This window comes from Phyllostomus hastatus, unplaced genomic scaffold (assembly GCF_019186645.2).
Source record: "Phyllostomus hastatus isolate PE091 unplaced genomic scaffold, TTU_PhHast_1.1 phas_contig_30, whole genome shotgun sequence".
In the NCBI taxonomy this organism is placed as follows: domain Eukaryota; kingdom Metazoa; phylum Chordata; class Mammalia; order Chiroptera; family Phyllostomidae; genus Phyllostomus; species Phyllostomus hastatus.
Window position 1 is genome coordinate 1,239,886 of NW_025333841.1, and position 19,020 is coordinate 1,258,905.

The 19,020-nt window shown below is 41.4% G+C and overlaps 1 long non-coding RNA gene and 1 pseudogene across 1 annotated transcript in view; one reads left to right on the forward strand and one right to left on the reverse strand.

The window, feature by feature from the left end:
- LOC123819030 overlaps nt 1-9,596 on the reverse strand; it is a 31,677-nt gene extending 22,081 nt beyond the window's left edge. The window contains exon 1 of the long non-coding RNA XR_006785771.1: nt 8,834-9,596. This is a non-coding gene — a long non-coding RNA (uncharacterized LOC123819030). The remainder of the gene's footprint in view (nt 1-8,833) is intronic.
- A 2,373-nt stretch (nt 9,597-11,969) lies between these two features.
- On the forward strand, nt 11,970-16,949 carry LOC123819045 (annotated as a pseudogene).
- Nucleotides 16,950-19,020: the final 2,071 nt, after the last annotated feature.

Genomic DNA, 19,020 nt, shown 5'->3' on the forward strand with positions numbered 1-19,020 from the left:
TATTAATATTCCTAGAAGTTTTGTGGGGTCAGCAGCCCCTGCAGTAATGCAGAGAGTATAAGGGAATGGTATCCTACTCTAATAGAAAAAGGCATAGGTAATTGCCAATATTCAAATTAACAGTCCAAAAAAGGGGCCTTGGTGAGTCAGTATCCCTGATGTATACAAAGGTATAGGGTCCTACATAATAATCAGTACTTTGGATAACTGTTCAAGAGCTGATGTCATAATACCACTCCTCGGCAGTAATTCAAAGGCAGTGGTAGCGGCACAGAGCATCCTTTCCTACTGCCAAAGTCCACAGACAAATACAGTTAATTATGCACATTAATAATCTCAAGAGAAGAGCTCATTCATGGTTAATGTGCCCCTAATGCAAAGGGGGAATAAGGGGACATAACTGTACTCCAACACAAGAGAAGGACAATTGCAATTTTGAACACTGAAGTCCAAAAAGAGGGGTTATTAGCTGAACATCTCACTGTGCTAAAGCAAAGAGGGTCCAGTCAATCTGGTATAAGACATGCTTACAAAATTACATTTGTGCACATAAACTTTCCAAGCATTGAAATTTTGCACATAAATAGTCCCAGAAAAAAGTAACAGGTAATTAACACACTCTCTTGTACAATGAAGAGGGTACAGAGGTCATAAATGAAAGACATAGTTGTGGCCAGTTATCAAGATTCACTTTAACTATGGTAGTACAAAGGTCCTTAGTGAAGGGCATCCACTGCTGAACACAAGGAAAATGAGTTAGGTCTATATCCCCTGCAGAGGAGGACGGACAAAAGCAATATTGCACATCAACAGTGCAAAAGTAGGAGTCTTGGTGTTCAGATCCTCTTCTGTAAGGATAACAGATGTAACAGGGAGGGATAGACCTTCACAGTCCCAAGTACCCTGTATTGTAAAGGAAACATGGTAGGAGGAAAAGGAATCTTAGATTAACAGAAGGGACCACAGCTACAATTAAAATTGTAAGTCCCAAACGATGGAAGTTAAAGGTAATATGTTGCTAAACTAACAAGACACTATACCTGCATTTAACCAAAAGATGTTTAAGAGCATTGACTTCGGACTGTAGCTGCCTTTAAGCACATTAACAGTCCCAACTACTTACTGTAGTAATGCAAAGTGAGTTGGAGGGGGTGGGATCCTAGACTAACAGAAGGGAAAGCAGCTCCAACTGATCACTTTTAACAGTCCCAAAAACCTTCCTTGGTAAGGTAAAGGGAAAAGGACACAATGTGATCTTGGAATTACGGAAGGGATCACAGCTCCGATTAAGCACATTAACAGTCCCAAATGCCCATCCAGGTATTGTAAAGGAGTAGGAGGTAGATGGGAACCTAGACAAAGAACAGAGACCACTGCTGCAATTAAGTTACTTCACAAAAGCAAATATACTCCCAGTAAATGTAAATGGACTTGGAAGGTATGGGACCCTAGATTAACAGAAAGGACAGTAGCTGCAATGAAGCCTGTTAACACGCCTAAGCATCCCCTGCTGTAGGCAGAGTGGAAAGGGCTGGAAAAAAGACAACAACAGAAGGCACCACAGCTGCAATTAAGCACATTTCAGTAATAATTCTGCTCCCAGGCTACACAGAGATGGGAGACAGGGTTTCAGAGTAACAAAAGGGACAGTAACCATATGTAAGCACATTAACAGTCCCAAGTACCTTCTGTGATAAAGCACATACAGGAAACAAATGAGGTCCCAGACTAAGAAAACGGCCGACAGTGGCATATAAGCACATTCACTGTCCCAAGGATCCTCTTTTTCTTTTTTTTTTTTTTTCAGGATATAAATCATTGCTATGTTATTTTATAGTACTTATTAGTATATCACCTGCTTTAATAAAAAGTAAAGATATGTAGGTTCTATAGTAACTAAAAGACATAGAGGCACTACTTATATTAACTGCCCCAAATATCCTGTTTTAATGCAAAGTCAAGATGGTGGGTTCTGTAATAACATCAGGAAAGTGACATTTAAGCACAATGACTGCCCCAAGGACTCTGTTTTAATGCAAAGTGAGGATGGGTGGGCTCCATAGTTACATAAGAGAGGCAGTAGCAGAAGGCACATTAACTGCTTCAAGGACCCTGTTTTAATGCAAAGTGAGGAGAAGGCACATTACCTGCCCCAAGGACCCTCTATTTTAATACAAAGTGAGGGTCTGTGTGTAGTAAGAGCAGCAGTGGCATTAGGCACATTAACTGCACTAAGGACCCTGTTTTAATGCAAAGTGAGGATGGCTCGTCCTTAGTAAAATAAGAGCCATAGTAAAATAAGAGCGGCAGTAGCAGAAGGCATATTAACTACCTCAAGGTCCCTGGTTTTAATGCAAAGTGAGGATGACTGGGTCCATAGTAAAATAAGAGTGGCAGTAGCAGAAGGCACATTAAGTGCCCAAAGCACCCTCTATTTTAATACAAAGTGAGGATCTGTGTGTAGTAAGAGCAGCAGTGGCATTAGGCACATTAACTGCCTCAAGGACCCTGTTTCAATGCAAAGGATGGGTGGGTCCATGGTTACATAAGAGAGGCAATAGCAGAAGGCACATTAACTGCCCCAAGGACCCTCTATTTTAATAGAAAGTGAGGATCTGTGTGTGTAAGAGTAGCAGTGGCATTAGGCACATTAACTGCACAAAAGACCCTGTTTTAATGCAAAGTGAGGATGGCTCCCAGCGGCAGTGGCAGAAGGCACATTAACTGCCCCAAGGACCCTCTATTTTAATAGAAAGTGAAGATGTGTGTAGTAAGAGTAGCAGTGGCATTCGGCACATTAACTGCACAAAGGACCCTGTTTTAATGCAAAGTGAGGATGGCTGGGTCCATAGTAAAATAAGAGCGGCAGCACTGTCCGAAGGACCCTCTATTTTAATACAAAGTGAGGATCTGTGTGTAGTAAGAGCAGCAGTGGCATTAGGCACATTAACTGCCTCAAGGACCCTGTTTTAATGCAAAGTGAGGATGGCTAGGTCCATAGTAAACTAAGAGCGGCAGTAGCAGAAGGCACATTAACTGCCTCAGGTCCCTGGTTTTAATGCAAAGTGAGGACGGCTGGGTCCATAGTAAAATAAGATCTGCAGTAGCAGAAAGCACATTAAGTGCCTCAAGGTCCCTGGTTTTAATGCAAAGTGAGGACGGCTGGGTCCATAGTAAAATAAGATCTGCAGTAGCAGAAAGCACATTAAGTGCCTCAAGGTCCCTGGTTTTAATGCAAAGTGAGGACGGCTGGGTCCATAGTAAAATAAGATCTGCAGTAGCAGAAAGCACATTAACTGCCCCAAGGACCCTCTATTTTAATACAAAGTGAGGATCTGTGTATAGTAAAAGCAGCAGTGGCAGAAGGCACACTAACTGCCTGAAGGACCCTTTATTTTAATACAAAGTGAGGATATGTGTGTAATAAGAGTGGCAGTGGCACTAGGCACATTACCTGCTTTAAGTACCCTCTATTTTAATACAAAATGAGGATATGTGTGTTCTATAGTATAACAGTGGCATTGGCATTAGGCACATTAACTGCTGAATGGACCCTGTTTTAATGCAAAGTGAGGATGGGTGGGTCCATAGTTACATAAGAGGCAATGGCATAAGGCACATTATCTACCCCAAGAGCCTTGTTTTAATGCAAAGTGAGGATGGCTTGGGTCCGTAGTAAAATAAGAGTGGCAGTGGCAGAAGGCACAGTACCTGCCCCAAGGATCCTCTATTTTAATACAAAGTAAAGATATGTGTGTTCTATAGTAATAACAGCGGCAATGGCATTAGGCACATTAACTATTTAAAGGACCCTGTTTTAATGCACAGTGAGGATGGGTGAATCCATAGTTACATGTAAGAGAGGCAATGGCAGAAGGCACATTGATTACCCAAAGGACCCTGTTTTAATGCACAGTGAAGATGGCTGGGTCCATAGTTACTTAAGAGAGGCAATGGCATAAGGCACATTAACTGCCCCAAGAGCCCTATTTTAATGCAAAGCAAGGATGACTAGCATCCATAGTAAAATAAGAGCGGCAGTGGCAGAAGGCACATTACCTGCTTTAAGGACCCTCTATTTTAATACAAAATGAGGATACGTGTTCTATAGTAATAAGAGAGGCAATGGCATTAGGCACATTAACTGCCTAATGGACCCTGTTTTAATGCAAAGTGAGGATTGGGTGGGTCCATAGTTACATAAGAGGCAGTGACATTAGGCACATTAACTGCACCAAGAGCCCTGTTTTAATGCAAAGTGAGGACGGGTGGGTCCATAGTTACATAAGAGAAGCAGTGAAATTAAGCACATTAACTGCCCCAAAGGACCCTGTTTTAATGCGAAATGAAGATGGATGGATTCTGCAGTATCTTAAGAGCAGCAATGGCGCCCTGGCCGGTGTGGCTCACTAGTTTGGAGGTTCAGAAATGTTGCTGGTTCCATCTCGGGTCAGAGCATATATACCTGAATTGTGTATTCAATCCCTTGTCCGAGAGTGTGCAGGAGACAGCTGATCAATGTTTCTCTCTCACATAGATGTTTCCCTTCCTCTCCCTTCCTCTTACTTTCAAAGCAATGAAAAAATGTCCTCAAGCGGGGATAAAGAAAAAAGAATAAAGTGCAGCAGTGGCATTTAAGCACATTAACTGTCCCAAGGACCCTGTTTTAATGCAAAGTGAGGATGAGTGGGCTTTGTACTATCATAAGAGCAGCAGCGGTGTCTGGATGGTGTGGCTCAGTGAATTGGAGCTTAGTCCCTTAAACCAAAAGATTGCTGGTTCCATCTCCAGTCAGGGCATATATACTGGGGTTGTGTATTTGATCCCTTGTTGGAGCCTGTGCAGGAGGGACCCAATTGATGTTTTCCTCTCACATGGGATGTTTCTCTTTCCTTTTCTTTTTCAAAGCAATTCAAAAAAATGTCTTTGCATAGGGATAAAAAAACAATAAAGTACAGCAGTACCAGTTAAGCACATTTATTGTTCCAAGGACCCGGTTTTAATGCAAAGCGAGGATTAGCGGGTTCTAAGTAACAAAAGAACAGCAGTGGCATTTATACACATTAACTGCCCCAAGGACCTTCTCTTTTAGTACAAAGTCATCACGGGTGGATTCTTTAGTAACATTGAGTACAGCAGTGGCATTTGAGCACATTAACAGTTCCAAGTACCCTCTGTGGTAATGTAAGAGAGTTAGGTATACAATGGATTGAAGTTAACAGGAGAAATCGGGGACCGACAATTCTGTGCATAATTTGTGGTAAGAGCCTTAAGTATCACTTTTCAGATGTAAAGTTGGTGCTTCATTCCTGATACAATGGTCACTACTAATCAATTAGAATTGTGCACGTAATCTGTCCTCCTCGTACATTGTTTTTGAGAATTCCTGCTGGAATTCTAAGGGAGTTGCTGTGGCTAGTTCAGACACGGGCAAAAGCAATTATGGATATTATTAACTCAAGCGAAGGGTCCTTGAGTTTTGGGCCCACATTATAGCTACCAAATGGGATACAGTGGACCTTTCAAATGAATAGTACTTTGGATAACTGTAACTGAAATTTTACTGTTCAAGTGCTAATTTCTTGAATAAATCACTCCTTAGTAATATCCTAGATGGTGTGATGGGGTAGGATTCCTGTTTTTTTATTGCACAAGAGTATGAATATATGCAATTATGCATATCAACTCTTTAAGAGAAAATACAATGCTACAGAGATTAGGGATATCCTAAACTAATGGGTGGGAGGGACTATGAGCAATGAGTGTTTTACATATTCTTAAAGCTTGTAAGTAATGAAAAGAGCATGGGTGGGTCTTACCTATTAGGCAAGACCATGAACAATTGTATCCATTAATATTCCAAAGTAAACGGCCTTGAGCATTAACATCTCTGCAATAGCCCGAAGTTGCAAAGGATTTCTGTAATTACCAGCGACACGGCCAACTGGAATTCTACTGATTACTTATTCACGGAACGTGGTCTCAGATGGCACTGCCTCGTTGCAATACAAAAGGTATGGAGGATCGCTGATTGCAGGTGAGACAATGTAAAATTACATTTTGGTTTTTTAATTGTCTTAGAGCAGCAGGACTCCTCAGGCACAGGGCAAAGATGGTGAGTAGGGTGGTTTTGGACAAGGCTATGGCAACTAGGACTGAGCATGTTAACTGTTGAGCAAAGACGGGTTTTCTGCGTTCACTGCAGTATGCAAGTTTTTCGAATTGGAATGTAATCTGACAGGCACGATTAGGATAATTATAATTTCACTCAGTGCAAAGAGTTTATGTGGTCAGCACAGTATATAAACGCTGCCAAAAGAATTGGTACTGTGACTACCGCAGCAATGACAGAGGAATGGTTTCTCCTCTCTTAAAGGGCAGAGGATCGAGAAGATGAGTAGTAACTAGAATTAAGGGCAATTGTCTAGTATGAAACTCTTGATTAATTAACATTTCCTAATGTAATGGTGCATAGACTCCTTGTTCTAACATGGGACAATGGACAAGTGGAATTTTGTACATTAATTGAAAGTGATGACTCAGTCAGCACTGATCGGCAATACTAGAGGCAGGTAAGGCATCATACTCTAACGGATGAGCAAGGGATGGATGACAGATGACTTATTTTTAGTACTGAATCAATAATTGGAATGGATTTAGAGAGAGGTAGGGGGCCGGGGCCGGGACCGGGGCCGGGTCGGGGTGGGTCTGGGGCCGTGTCTGGGGCCGTGTCTGGGGCCGTGTCTGGGGCCGGGGCTGGGGCCGGGGCTGGGGCCGGGGCCGGGGCTGGGGCCGGGGACGGGTAGGGGTCGGGGCCGGGGTCGGGGCCGGGGCCGGGGGCTGGGGCCGGGGCCGGGGGCTGGGGCCGGGGCCGGGGGCTGGGGCCGGGGCCGGGGCCGGGGCCGGGGCTGGGGCTGGGGCCGGGGTTGGTGGGGGCAGATTTGGAAAGACTAAGGCTAGATGGAGTAGTTCTGGGGGCATGGCTCGGGACTCTGGAGGCAGGTCATCACAGAAAATTGAAAATGTGGACATTTAATGCTCCAACATAGGTTTGAATAGAGGAAACAAGTCTAGAGCAATTCTAGTTTCCTGCCTGATAGGTTGGTTGTTAGTCAATTTGTGCAGCGTTAAAGATGGGAACAAAGCAAGGCCTAAACTGGAATGGGCTTTCAAATGTTTTTTTTTGTATTCGGTCATAAAGTTTTGTATTCGGTCATAAAGTTAACTTTTAATTAACTATGTGCTATAAGACTGTTCAAAAATCCAAAGTTAAATAGTTTAAGTCAACTTTAAAGTAAAAGAAAAATTATTGAAGAAATTTTAATGCCAAATTATTTGACTTTGGATATATTAAATCATTAGAAGGAAAAGTTTGACATTTAAAGAAATTGAAAATTTTAAAGAACAATTACATATTAAATGTAATTGAAATAAATTCTACAAATAAAGCCATAATAGTCTCTTGAGGCTTAAATCTAAACATAGCAAAACACATAATGGAACTATTTATGACTGACATCCAAAAAGTAAGTAGAAATCAAATTCCAACCCCAGCATTAGCCACGGGGTAGGTGTTCCTCTTGAAGAAAGCAGGGATTCCTCTTCTGCCACCTGTTGGCCAATGATCATTTGAGATCCATTTTGGTCCTTGCCACGACTCTCCGCCATATTCACACTTGGCAGGCATGGAGCACTGCTCCTATAGTGTTATGAGCAGAGGCCAGAGGGAGTAGACTAGCCTTAGGCCACAGTACCAATGCCGAGGAGTGGGATGAGGCTCAACACGTACAACTATTTACCCAGCATGGCAAGTGGCAGTGCTGGAGGGGAGAGAGCTGGTAAGAGGGGAGGGAGCTGGTAAGAAGGGAGGGAGCTGGAAAGGCCAAATGTCCTTCGAAAGACCTTGGGCACCACCCGCTGGGAGCGGACTTAAGAAAGTGGCACCTTTGCTTCTACCTCCTGATTGGCTAAATACAGATGGCCCTCGAGGAGTCACGCTAAATTGGTTTAATTCCATCCTCCATTCATTAGCTGTATCCAACTGTACCACCCTATCTGATTGGGTGGGTCACGTGACAATCCAACACTGACCATCCCACTTTCACTTTTTGCAGCAAATGCAGAAATGTTCGCCATCTTTAACAATGCTGCAGGCCCACCTGGAGAAAGCCCGCCAAGAATGTACCGCGCAAAAAAAACCCCGCCAGGATGTCCACGTGACAAACTGCCATTATATCTACATGCCATATTGTCACTGAGACAAAACCTGTCAGGAAATGCATGCAGCAAAAATCCAGTCCCGCCATATTTTACACTTCAGCACATATTTGCGCCGCCATTTTACAACTTGTAACAGAGCATTTCTACCACCACGCTGCGCACTAGAACAAAGACACCACCATGATGTGGCCTTCCCGCCACTGGAGCACTGCGGCAAAATTGCACACGCCATTTTGGACACTAACAAAGCTGGCAGCCATGCTGAGCAATACTGCAAAGTCAAGTCGCCATTTTAAACCCTGCCCTCGGGTCTTTTCCCTCACTTTCACTAGCCCCTTGTAATCTGACACGGGACGACCCTATTCTTATTCACGCTAAGCTCCAAAGAAGCCCCAAATCAGTTCATTCAGAATATTTAGCATATGCAATACATTTAACTACCTCTGCCTGTCCCAGTCTCCCTATTGCCTCCCTAGTTGATACTGAGCTCAACCATAAGCCGAACCACATAGCAATCCTAAAGTGGCAGGTCGCCATATTTCCTCCACAGCCTAACTAGCCCCTTAGCCTAACTGCAAAGTCATCTCCCAGCCAAAGCCGTAGATCCACTCACACAACACCAAACGATTAGCAGCAAAAATCTGTAGACATTCCAGATAGTATGACAAACCACAGAAAACAATCAGTTTTTGAGCGAGTAAAAAAAAAAAAATCTAAGCAGGTATCCACGACCCCGATGGGCAAGAAAAAAAATTGAAGCAGGTATCCGAGGCCCCGATGGGCAAGGGAAAAAAAAAATAATAAAAGCAGGTATCCGAGGCCCCGATGAGCCAAAAAAGAATATTTTTGAATAGCTGGTATCCGTTGCCCCGATGGGCCAGAATATTTGGGGGAGAAAGGTACACAGCAGGTATCCGAGGCCCCGATGGGCTAAGGGGGGTAAAAAATTAAAAGCAGGTATCCACCGCCCCGATGGGCAAGCTTTTAAAAACGAATAAATACCACCAGGTGTCCGCCACCCTGACAGGCAAAACATACAAAAGTGGAAGGAATAGAAAACGGAAGAGAAAAACAAAACAAAAAAAAAACAGACCAAAAAAAAAGCTTCAACCAAAGATTGTTGCAAAGAAAAATTCCTCTAAAATAGAGAGTGGCCTAAAAAGACTCCAAATACATGAAAAATAGGGAACTGTCAAGAAAATACTGGAAGAAAACCTAGAATTTTTAAAGTATTCTATAGAATCTCGGTGTTTTGTTTTGTTTTGTTTTCAAAGAAATGTGCCATAAAGAACAGTACAAGCTGGAAAATGTTCCAGAGAGAAGAACCTCATGGGTGAGGACATCTGCTAATAAGCAAGAGTCCATTCCACCTCAAGAGAAGAAGAAGAAATAATGGCGTCAGCAGCAAACTGCAGCGCTTTAAAAAGTAAGGGAGGTGGAGAGTGAAGGCGGAGGGAGTGGAAGAGGCGTGGCCTAGAAGATTGAAAGCCAGACATTTCTGTGGTTTAGATAGCTTAAAATTTATTCACAAATGACAAAAAGGGAGATTACAAGAAAACAGACACATATCCAAAAGAATAGGCTGTAAATAGTCTTCATGAATACTCTAGGGACCACCACTTCAATGCGTTACCCATAAAATAGGGATGTTGAATAAATAAAATTACATAACGGATGCTGAAATTCTCCATAAACAACATAACAAAAGAAAACGTTTTACTTTAGTTTGGTTTTGAAAAAGAAGATAGGGAGGGGTAGAGCTTTGATATGTTAATGAAGTATCCAAATACCCTCTTCAGCCAGAATGTAAAACTCCCCACCAAACTTCTGAACCAAAGAAACTAAGAAGGGGCTAGAAGATTAGAACCCTCTTCAAGGGACTTTCTCTTCCATTATCTAATGTGAGTGTGAGGGTTTATTCCTGTTTATGGATTATGAAAGACACCCATAAATGTTACATGATGTGCGTGAGGTCACACACCATGATTCAGAGTCAATGTATTTCTTGATCCAGTACTCTGTCTTTGTATGGTCCCTGATCATAAGATACTGGAAGTGCTTATAAGTCAGATGGAGAGCAAGAGAGAGAATGGAAAGAAAGGAATCTCACAGAATGCCTATTTGGTTCCTAAATAATCAAGGAGTACTATTTGTGATCAGTATCACACAGTAACTCCTAGATAGTCAAAGGATACATTGCCCTCCCACTAGCTGAACTGGAAAATGATACTATGAAGCAAACACTTCCTCCGGTCTCCAGATAAATAATAAAGTATGCAAATATTCTTTCTTAAAGGGTATACTCCATTTTCTAAGTGCTCTCAGTTCACACAAAAGAGTAATCTGACTTGTCTTGCCAAAGGAAGGATATTTTGTTACAAAAGTGGTACTCTTGAGAAGACAATGCTTAACACAAAGAGAAGTTAATAATAGATTGTCATTCTGAAAGATAATTGTCTACAGGAGACTTCCTGAACACCCAAAAAATAAACTAGAGAGCAAAAGCTTATAAACAACCCTTGCTATAAGATTTTATCCCAATTTAAGCTTTTACAAGTTCCTAGTGAAACAAATAGAGGGAAAGAATTATTCCATTGTATAGATTGGTAAACTGACATTGAGGGGTGTTGATTTCTTTCATTTTGCTTTAAAAAGCTAGTAGCAGCATGAGGATCCCGGAGTAGAAATATTTGGATTCAGATAACTGTACTTTAGTGAAATAACTTGGTTGACAAGACTACTTTGTGTGTTACATCTCTCTGGTGAGAACTGTGGGATTTGTATGGAATATTAAGTCACTGCAATGATCATGGTGTATTTGAAGAATAACAACGATACCTGTAAAAGGTAGTAGCTACGACTACTTTGATATCACTAAGTCATCAATAAAAAATCATTATGTATATGTAGTATTCCATCAACACCTGAGATCTCAGCCTAGATTAACCAGGAAGACCTAAAAAGCAAACTGATTACCGCCAGCAGCAATACTATCAGGCCACCGCACCAGTCTTAAACTCCTCCTCTCTAGGCTATGAAATAATAGTATCACTAGGAATCTGACCCCACTATAGAATTTAACCTATTTCAGCTTATTGTGTCTTTAACACAGGCTACCAATTGTTAAGGTAACTAGGTCTGCCAAACATAGCTCTGTCGAATAGAATTTTCTACAATTCTATACTTTTAGACTGTAAGTTATGGAAAATATCAACACTCAAAAAGAATCAACTGCCAAAAACTTTTTATTTTATGAAGTTAAAACATTGTTTGTCAAAAACATCATAAAAGGTGAAAAGACAAGAGCTATAAACAGGTTGTCCCAGGGTTCAACAGCCAGGGTAGCAAATCACTTCCATTGATTATCACAATAATATCTTCTATGAGATCGAGTAAGATTAAGCTACCGAAATGATAACACGACGATTTCGGGTGATTCCCACTTACTTCGGACATACGTTTTTGGGCTCTAGTTACCACGGTCTACTGCCGATAAACTAGTCAAACGGAACTGCAGAGGAAGAGATGGTATATGGACATTATGAGGAATTATAGCTCTTGAATCTCTGCCACCAATAAGTCATCCAGACTGAGGAAGGCCTGGAAACATCGGGGCCATATGAGCAACAGCCACAGCCACATTGGCAAGCACAGAAAGCATCCAGGAGATCAAGGTAGCACTGGTTGCACGCTTCATCTCAGAATCAACTTTGATGTGTATCATTCGGGTTACTTCAGGGGAAGTCGGTATGAACCATTACCACTTACAGAGGAACCAGATCTGCCTTTCTGTCAGTCTTGATAAACTGTGGACCTCGGTCAGTGAGCAGCCACAAAAGTAAATGCTGCCAAAATCCAGACTGGAGCAGCTCCCATCATTGATGTGGTGCGATCAAGCTACTACAAAGTTCTGGGGAAGGGAAAGTTCTTAAAGCAGCCTATTATCATGAAGACCAAGTTCTTCAGGAAGGAGCTGAGGAGAAGATGAAGGGTGTTCATAGGGCTTGTGTCTTGGTAGCTTGAAAAGCCACATGGAGGAAAGTTCATTAAATGATCACAGGTGCTTTTGTAAAACAAAATAATTTTCACATGAACTGTTGAATAAAGAAATATATAAAGTATCTCTTCTCAGTTCATTATTCTAAATGTTCATTGTTAAATTACCTCACTTCACATGGGCCCATGAACTTCATAATATACAGCGGTACCTCAGTACTCCTTGTTAATTTGTTCTGGAACTTGCGACAAGTGCCAAAACCCATGAGTATCAAAGGATGAAGCATTTTCTCTTGCAGGGCAGCATGGTGACTCTTCCAACTTGTATCAAGTGTGATCCAAGCAAAGCGTTGAGTGCTGAAACTTTTTTTTTTTCATCAAAACATGACAAATACAGGATTTGATGAGTTCTGAAGCCGACGAGTATCAAGCCATGACTGTATTTTAATCAGGTTACTTACACAGAAAGGGATTCCCAAAGAATATTTCCTTAGGACTCTGTATCATATCTTGGAGCAACTCTGCCTTCTCCTGCCATTTATTGCCTTCGGCTTTACTTAACCAAAATGCATGGCATATGTGGGAGGAAGAAAAATCAAGTCCTCTGTTGAAGATTCCAGTTACTTTACCTCCAGTTTGTCACTTTGTTAACCTCTGCTTCCTTTCTGCTGGAGTTCAAAACAAATGGTAAGAATTACCTGATTTAGTCACCAGATGGCAGCATGAAATTATTAAAGAAACTAGTCAGCCTGTGGGGAAGAATCCAAGGCCTTAACACAAATTCAGCACCAGAAGAACAAAAAGTACTCACCTTCCTCTAATTTGAACACCCCCCTTCCCCTCACTGAAAGTTTGTCTTTGGTTTCAACACAGTGCCATTTAAAGAGGGCTTTGATAAAGCATTCAAAATCACATTAGCAGCTAATGGCGGTGATTATCAGTGAAATGCAGTTAAAGGAACAAAGACATTATGGAAAAAAAAATACTTGAGGAAGGGCTATTTACAAACGTAAGGACAGTCTGCAATGCAGAAAGAGATGATTACCCTGGTTGTGTGTATCTCTATATAACTAAGGGTTTCTGAATACTCTAAGCTATCCAAAGTTTTAGCAGCCTACCTTCAGAACTGGTGAGAGGCCAATGCCTTAAAGTATGCAAGCCAGTGGTAGATTTTGTGGGGATGCTATGGAGATTATCATCAAATAGTAAAGTTGGCCTACATGCTCTGTAACAATCTTCTATTTAGCTCAAGGTCTTATGAACTTCCTTAGAGTATTTGGAGAATTCCTCTAATGCTGCCCCAGCACACACATATTTATGGTGTCCTTCAAGGATATATTAAAATGTTGGGAGAGGTTTTTATGCTTATAAAAAAAGAACACGGAGTTATACATGTCAAAGCTCAGTGAGCATATACTTCTGAATTGTGAATTTCCCTATGCATAATATATAATTAAATCAAAGTTTAAAATCTTATAAAGAAATATTGAATTCTATTCATGATATACAAATGGAAGTGTCAAAATGTATATGGAAGTCTGAAATTCACTTTGAAATGCATCGAAGAATAAGGTTAACTGATAGATAAATGGCTATATGATTAAGAACAAGTATAATAGCATGTTAATGGTAGAACTTATGTGGTGGGTCCTCACTGCATTATTCTTTCATCCTTACTGCAGGACTTAAAATTTCCCTAATCAAAATGAAATGTTGGGGGCAGGTGACATCACTGAGAATGAAGAAAGAGGGGTTCCAAGGATTCATCATCCACTGAAGCAAACATTAAGCTGGAATAAACTGTCAGAATCAACATTTTCAGAACTCTTCAAACTAATAAAAAATAACTAGAGCAAGCAGAGGAGAGCTTAATGAAGAAAGACTGCTGAAAGACTTGGTGTTTTTGCTTACCAACCTACCACTCCTCATTTCCTAGCTGAGCTGCCGCTTTGTGGATGGCAACCTGCACTCCTATTGTGGTTTTACTGGTGCAAGAGGAGACAATTATTGACATTGTTCTGTAATTTTTTTAAAAAGTTACAGACATTACTACAACTTCACAGATGCAGTACTATTATGGTCAATTGAAAGCCAAAAAATTTGATAACCTAGATGAAATGGACAAATTACAAGAAACATACAAACTACCAAATCTGACCCAAAAAGAAACAGAAAACCTTAACAAGCCTTTACAAATTAAGGAGATTGAGTCAATAACATAAAACCTCCCAACAAGAAAGCTCCAGAACCATATATGACTTCACTAGTGAAATCTACCAAAAATTTGAAAAAGAATTAACATCAATAGTTTTCAAACTCTTTCAAAAAATAAAAGAGTAGAAAACATCTTCTAACTCATTCTATGATACCAAAGCCACACAAAAATACTACAAATAAAAGAAAGCTACAGATTTCCATGCCAACAGTGCTCTCACAAACATGGTGAACGTTCCTAAAACCTGCCAGACTTTCTGTAAGAAGTGTGGCAAGCAGCAACCCCACAAAGTAACACAGTACGAGAAGGGCAAGAGTTCTCTATATGCACAGGGAAGGCTCTTGGAACGTGTTCTCTCTCCTTCATCCCAAGTATCAGGTTGGACCCATTTCTGCCAGTTATTCTGATTGCAGAAAAAGTATTGAATTTCTATTAAAATTGCCTTTCTATTTCCATAAATGAGCTCTTTTTAAAATTTAGGCTTTTTCTTTCCACTGGGTTGGAAGTGGGAGTTTAAGAGAAGACTTGGTCTCCAATATATATATAATTTTTTAAATAAATTAAAAATTTCAGAATGGGAAAATCGACAGAGACAGACAAAAATATTAGTGACCACATAGGGTTGGTGGGGTGGGGACCAGAAGGGAAGGAAGAAAAAAAAAGACATGATCTCAAGTTGGTGGTGTAGCCTCCTAGAAACAACTTGGCCAGATTTACTATAGAAATTGGCTTTACTCTTTTGAGAGGAAAATTTGACTCTGTTGTGGTTCTCCTATTGAAAAGGATGAATGAATGAATGCATGAAATAGCTAGCTAGAGTGAACTGTGAATACATTCTTCTCTAAGAGGCCTGAGTGTCCTTTACAAAGTCATTTCACACCACTCTCCCTCCCTTTCCTGACCCTGATCAGTAGATTAACCAAATCTGAACTGAGTACTGAGCCAGGCCTTATGGGAAATACAGAGATTTAAATTTTTAGACTCCTTAAACCCCTTCTGGTCTTGATGGGAGAAAAAAGACTAAAGTGAATAAAAAACAGGTTTCACACAAAGAAGTTGTACTCTAAGGGCAAAATGAACAGTACTGATAGTCAACATTATAGTGCAGAAAAGGGAAAAGATTGCTGTGGTCAGAAAAGATTTCATTCAGGAGCAAGGCCTTGAAGGATGGGTAAAATTTAGAGTGGTGAAGAAGAAGGAGGGGTGCCAGCAAAGGCCAGCCAAGAGTATATATTCACAGAATGGGTATAATGAGATAATGTGTAAAGTGGTTTTAGGTGAAGTAGGGAGAGTGGTAAGAGATGAGGCTATAGCAGACATAGGCAGATGAGGATGGTTTGGCTTCTAGGCCAAAGAACTTGGACTTTATTCAGGAAGCAATGGCAGCTGTTTGGTACTTACAGCCTCAATATCACTGTTACTTCTATATGTTCCAGCTCCTCTACTGGACTGCAAGCTACTTTAAGGTGAGACTGGTATCCCTCATTTTTATAATTCCAGAATGTTCAGGAATATAAGTGAAAGAACCAGGAATGTAAAGGAGGAGTTGGCATTTGGTTTATGCATTGAATTCCTCATTTTGTTTGTGGCCATATGTTAAGTATGTGAAACAGAAATAGGTCCTACCATCCACTTGAAAATTCAAGGTAAGTGAAAAACAAATGAATAAAACCGAAAACTTGTGTAGAACTTGAGAGAGCAAGAAAGATTCCTTGTATTTGCATGAAATCAAGGTCTCTTCAAGGAATGACTAGTGCCTTTGAGGAATTCAAGCTCTGCTCCCAAGGCCCTAAACTAAAGGTGATAAGAGAGTTCTCCTGATTTGTTCTCCTTGGGCAATTAGTGAACTGTTAGAAGTCATTTGTAAGGTAAAGAACCTACCTGAAACCCATAAACAATAATATTGGCGGCACCACTTTAAAATGAAGTTGGAGAACATTCTACAACTGCTTTTTGGGGTTTTTTTTTGTTTTGGGTTTTTTTTTAGCACTTAAATATCCTTCTGCGAACCCAGGTCCTACCTTCTCTCTCTTACCTGGTCGCCAGAATCATCAACGTTGCCAGTGCCAACGCTGCAATCCCTGCTGGTTCCAGCTGAGCACTTAAGGCCAACAAGACTGCGGGCAGCACCGACAAGGCGAGGTGCTGCGCTGCCTGTCCTGTCTGAGCACTGCGTGGCCATCTCGCGGTGTGCAGGTGGTTCTCCCTGTTGCAAGAACAGCAAGTCAATGCGCTGCTCTACGACACAAACCGTGAAAGGCTGCTGCTCGCGCCTTAAGGAGTTGGTGCCCATCCTGTGCCCAAACCACAAGATGAAACTAGTGGAGTTCCTCCAGCACATCTTCCGACTATATCTGGCACCTGGAATTAGAGGTGAATTCAGAATCTCAAGTCGGGACCCTTCCAGGGGCCAGAGGCTCCCTGCAAGGACTCTGCTCACATTCTCAAAGATGAGATCAGGGCCCTGGCAGCTGAGGCAGCTTGTGTTTCAGCGAAAGATCACATCTTCTATCGCTGAACCTCTGTCTTCCAAGATCTTCCAGGACCGGCAGACCCCTGCCCTCCCGGGGGTGAGAGGGAGTAAGTGCTCGCTGGTCCTTCCAAGCGCCTCGCTGCGGTTAAAGAAGAACAAAATTGAGATCAGCAGCTCAGGGGTTCAGGCTGAATCCGGCCCAGGGCTGGGGAACTGACTGGACAGGCCGACCTTCCCCTACACAGCTATCAGCCACCTAAGACTTGGGGAAGTTCCCCCACCATGTTATTGGGGGGTTTTTGTTTGAAAAGCAGACATTTAAAAAAAAATGGTCCCATTTGGTGCTTCTCAGATTTCTGAGGAAATTGCTTTGTATTGTATATTACAATGATCACCATGATCACCCACTGAGAATGTTTTACAATAGTTCCGTGAGGAGAGTTTTCTGTTGTCCTTGTTAAACAAATACTTTAGATGGCCTTGACTGGTGTGGCCCAGGGGGTTGGGCATCCTCCTGTAGGCTGAAAGGTCTCAGGTTTGATCCCTGGCCAAGGCACTTGCCTGGGTTGCAGACCAGGTTCCCCCTTGGGGGCACAGAGGAAGCAACCAATTGATATTTTTCTCCCTCTCTTTCTCCATCCATTACGCTCTTTCTAAAAATAAATAAAAATAAAATATTTTAAAAATACTTTGCATGGTAAAATAAATAAAAATGCATAAAACAAAGTTGGAGTAGCCATTCCACAAGAACTGCCCTGCACGTCTTATGCATCAGAGCTTTGGAATGTTGAAATAGTGCAAGATAACCTTTGGACTGGGCCTAAGCAACCCTGTGCCTTGCGAAAGAACTGTTTATAAAGAAAACATGAAAGCAGATACTATCACTACTGGACTGAAATAAAAACGTTGCTTAGAAATAACATCATGTTTTATTATCTACATATATGCCTGCCTTCTATTGATGCAGTGGTTTCCCTTCCTTTCTCCTAAATACCCATTGCCTTTGTCTCTTAATAGGGCTTCTGCCTGAACATTTGCATCAGAATAGCTGTACTTACTGATACAATAAATGCTGGTTGCCTCTTGCTTTGAAAGGTCCTTTTATTTTTAGGTTGACAAACCTCTGCAATTATATTTTTCACAGTCCTTAGCTTAAAATGTTTAATGCTTAGTTCACAAATGATACTTCCATCCAACCATCTACTGTCATCTCTGCTCTTCCTTTCCCCTACCTCCCTCTTTCCAAGGCCCCTAATGCCATTGGCAGTTGAGCCATTGAGAAGAAAATAAAATTAATTTGCAGAAAATCTGTGGGAGGAAGAGGAATAGCTGTGATAAATAGGAACAATTTAGAAGACATCGAAACGGATAGAAGTAAGCTCCCAAAGACGTCTTGTGTGACCACGTGGTGGTCCGTTGCCCTGAAAAAATCTTTTACTAAGTAGCCTGAATTATTCTCATAAATTTGTCATACTGCCTGAAAATAAACCATAAGATAGAGAGATTATCTGGGTGGGACTGATCTAATCAGAGAGACCTTTAAAAGTAGAAAGTTTTCTCCATCTAATGGCAGAACAGAAAGTCAGAGGTTTGAGGTACTAGTGGGATGGATGTACAAGAAACTTTGTGTTGCTGGTTTAAAAGTGGAGGAGGATAAATGGAAAGGAGTGTGAGCAGCCTCTTGGAACTGAGAGTGGTCCCTGGTTGAAGTTTGCGAAAAAGCAGGAACCTCAGTCCTATGCATACAAGGCACTGAATTTTGTAAATAACCAGAATTAGCCTGGAAGACCTTGGGGCCCAGATGAGAAATGCAGCCCTGGGCAATGCCTTCATTTTAACCTTGTAAGACCTTAGCACAGTATCCAGCTAACATATAGGAGACTCCTGAACCAAGGAAACTGCGAGCTAACAAATGGCTGTTGTTTTAAGCCACTAGGTTTGTGATATTTTGTTATGTAGCAATAGAAACTAGTACAAATGTGATCTCCTAAGATAAGTCTGAGGGTTTTGGCACTCGAGAGTCTGGGGAGAGGGTTTCTATAAAGCAAGAGACTAGAAAACACACATTTCTTTTAGTATTTTGCTGATGTACTTGTTCTCTGTCAAGAAATGGAAG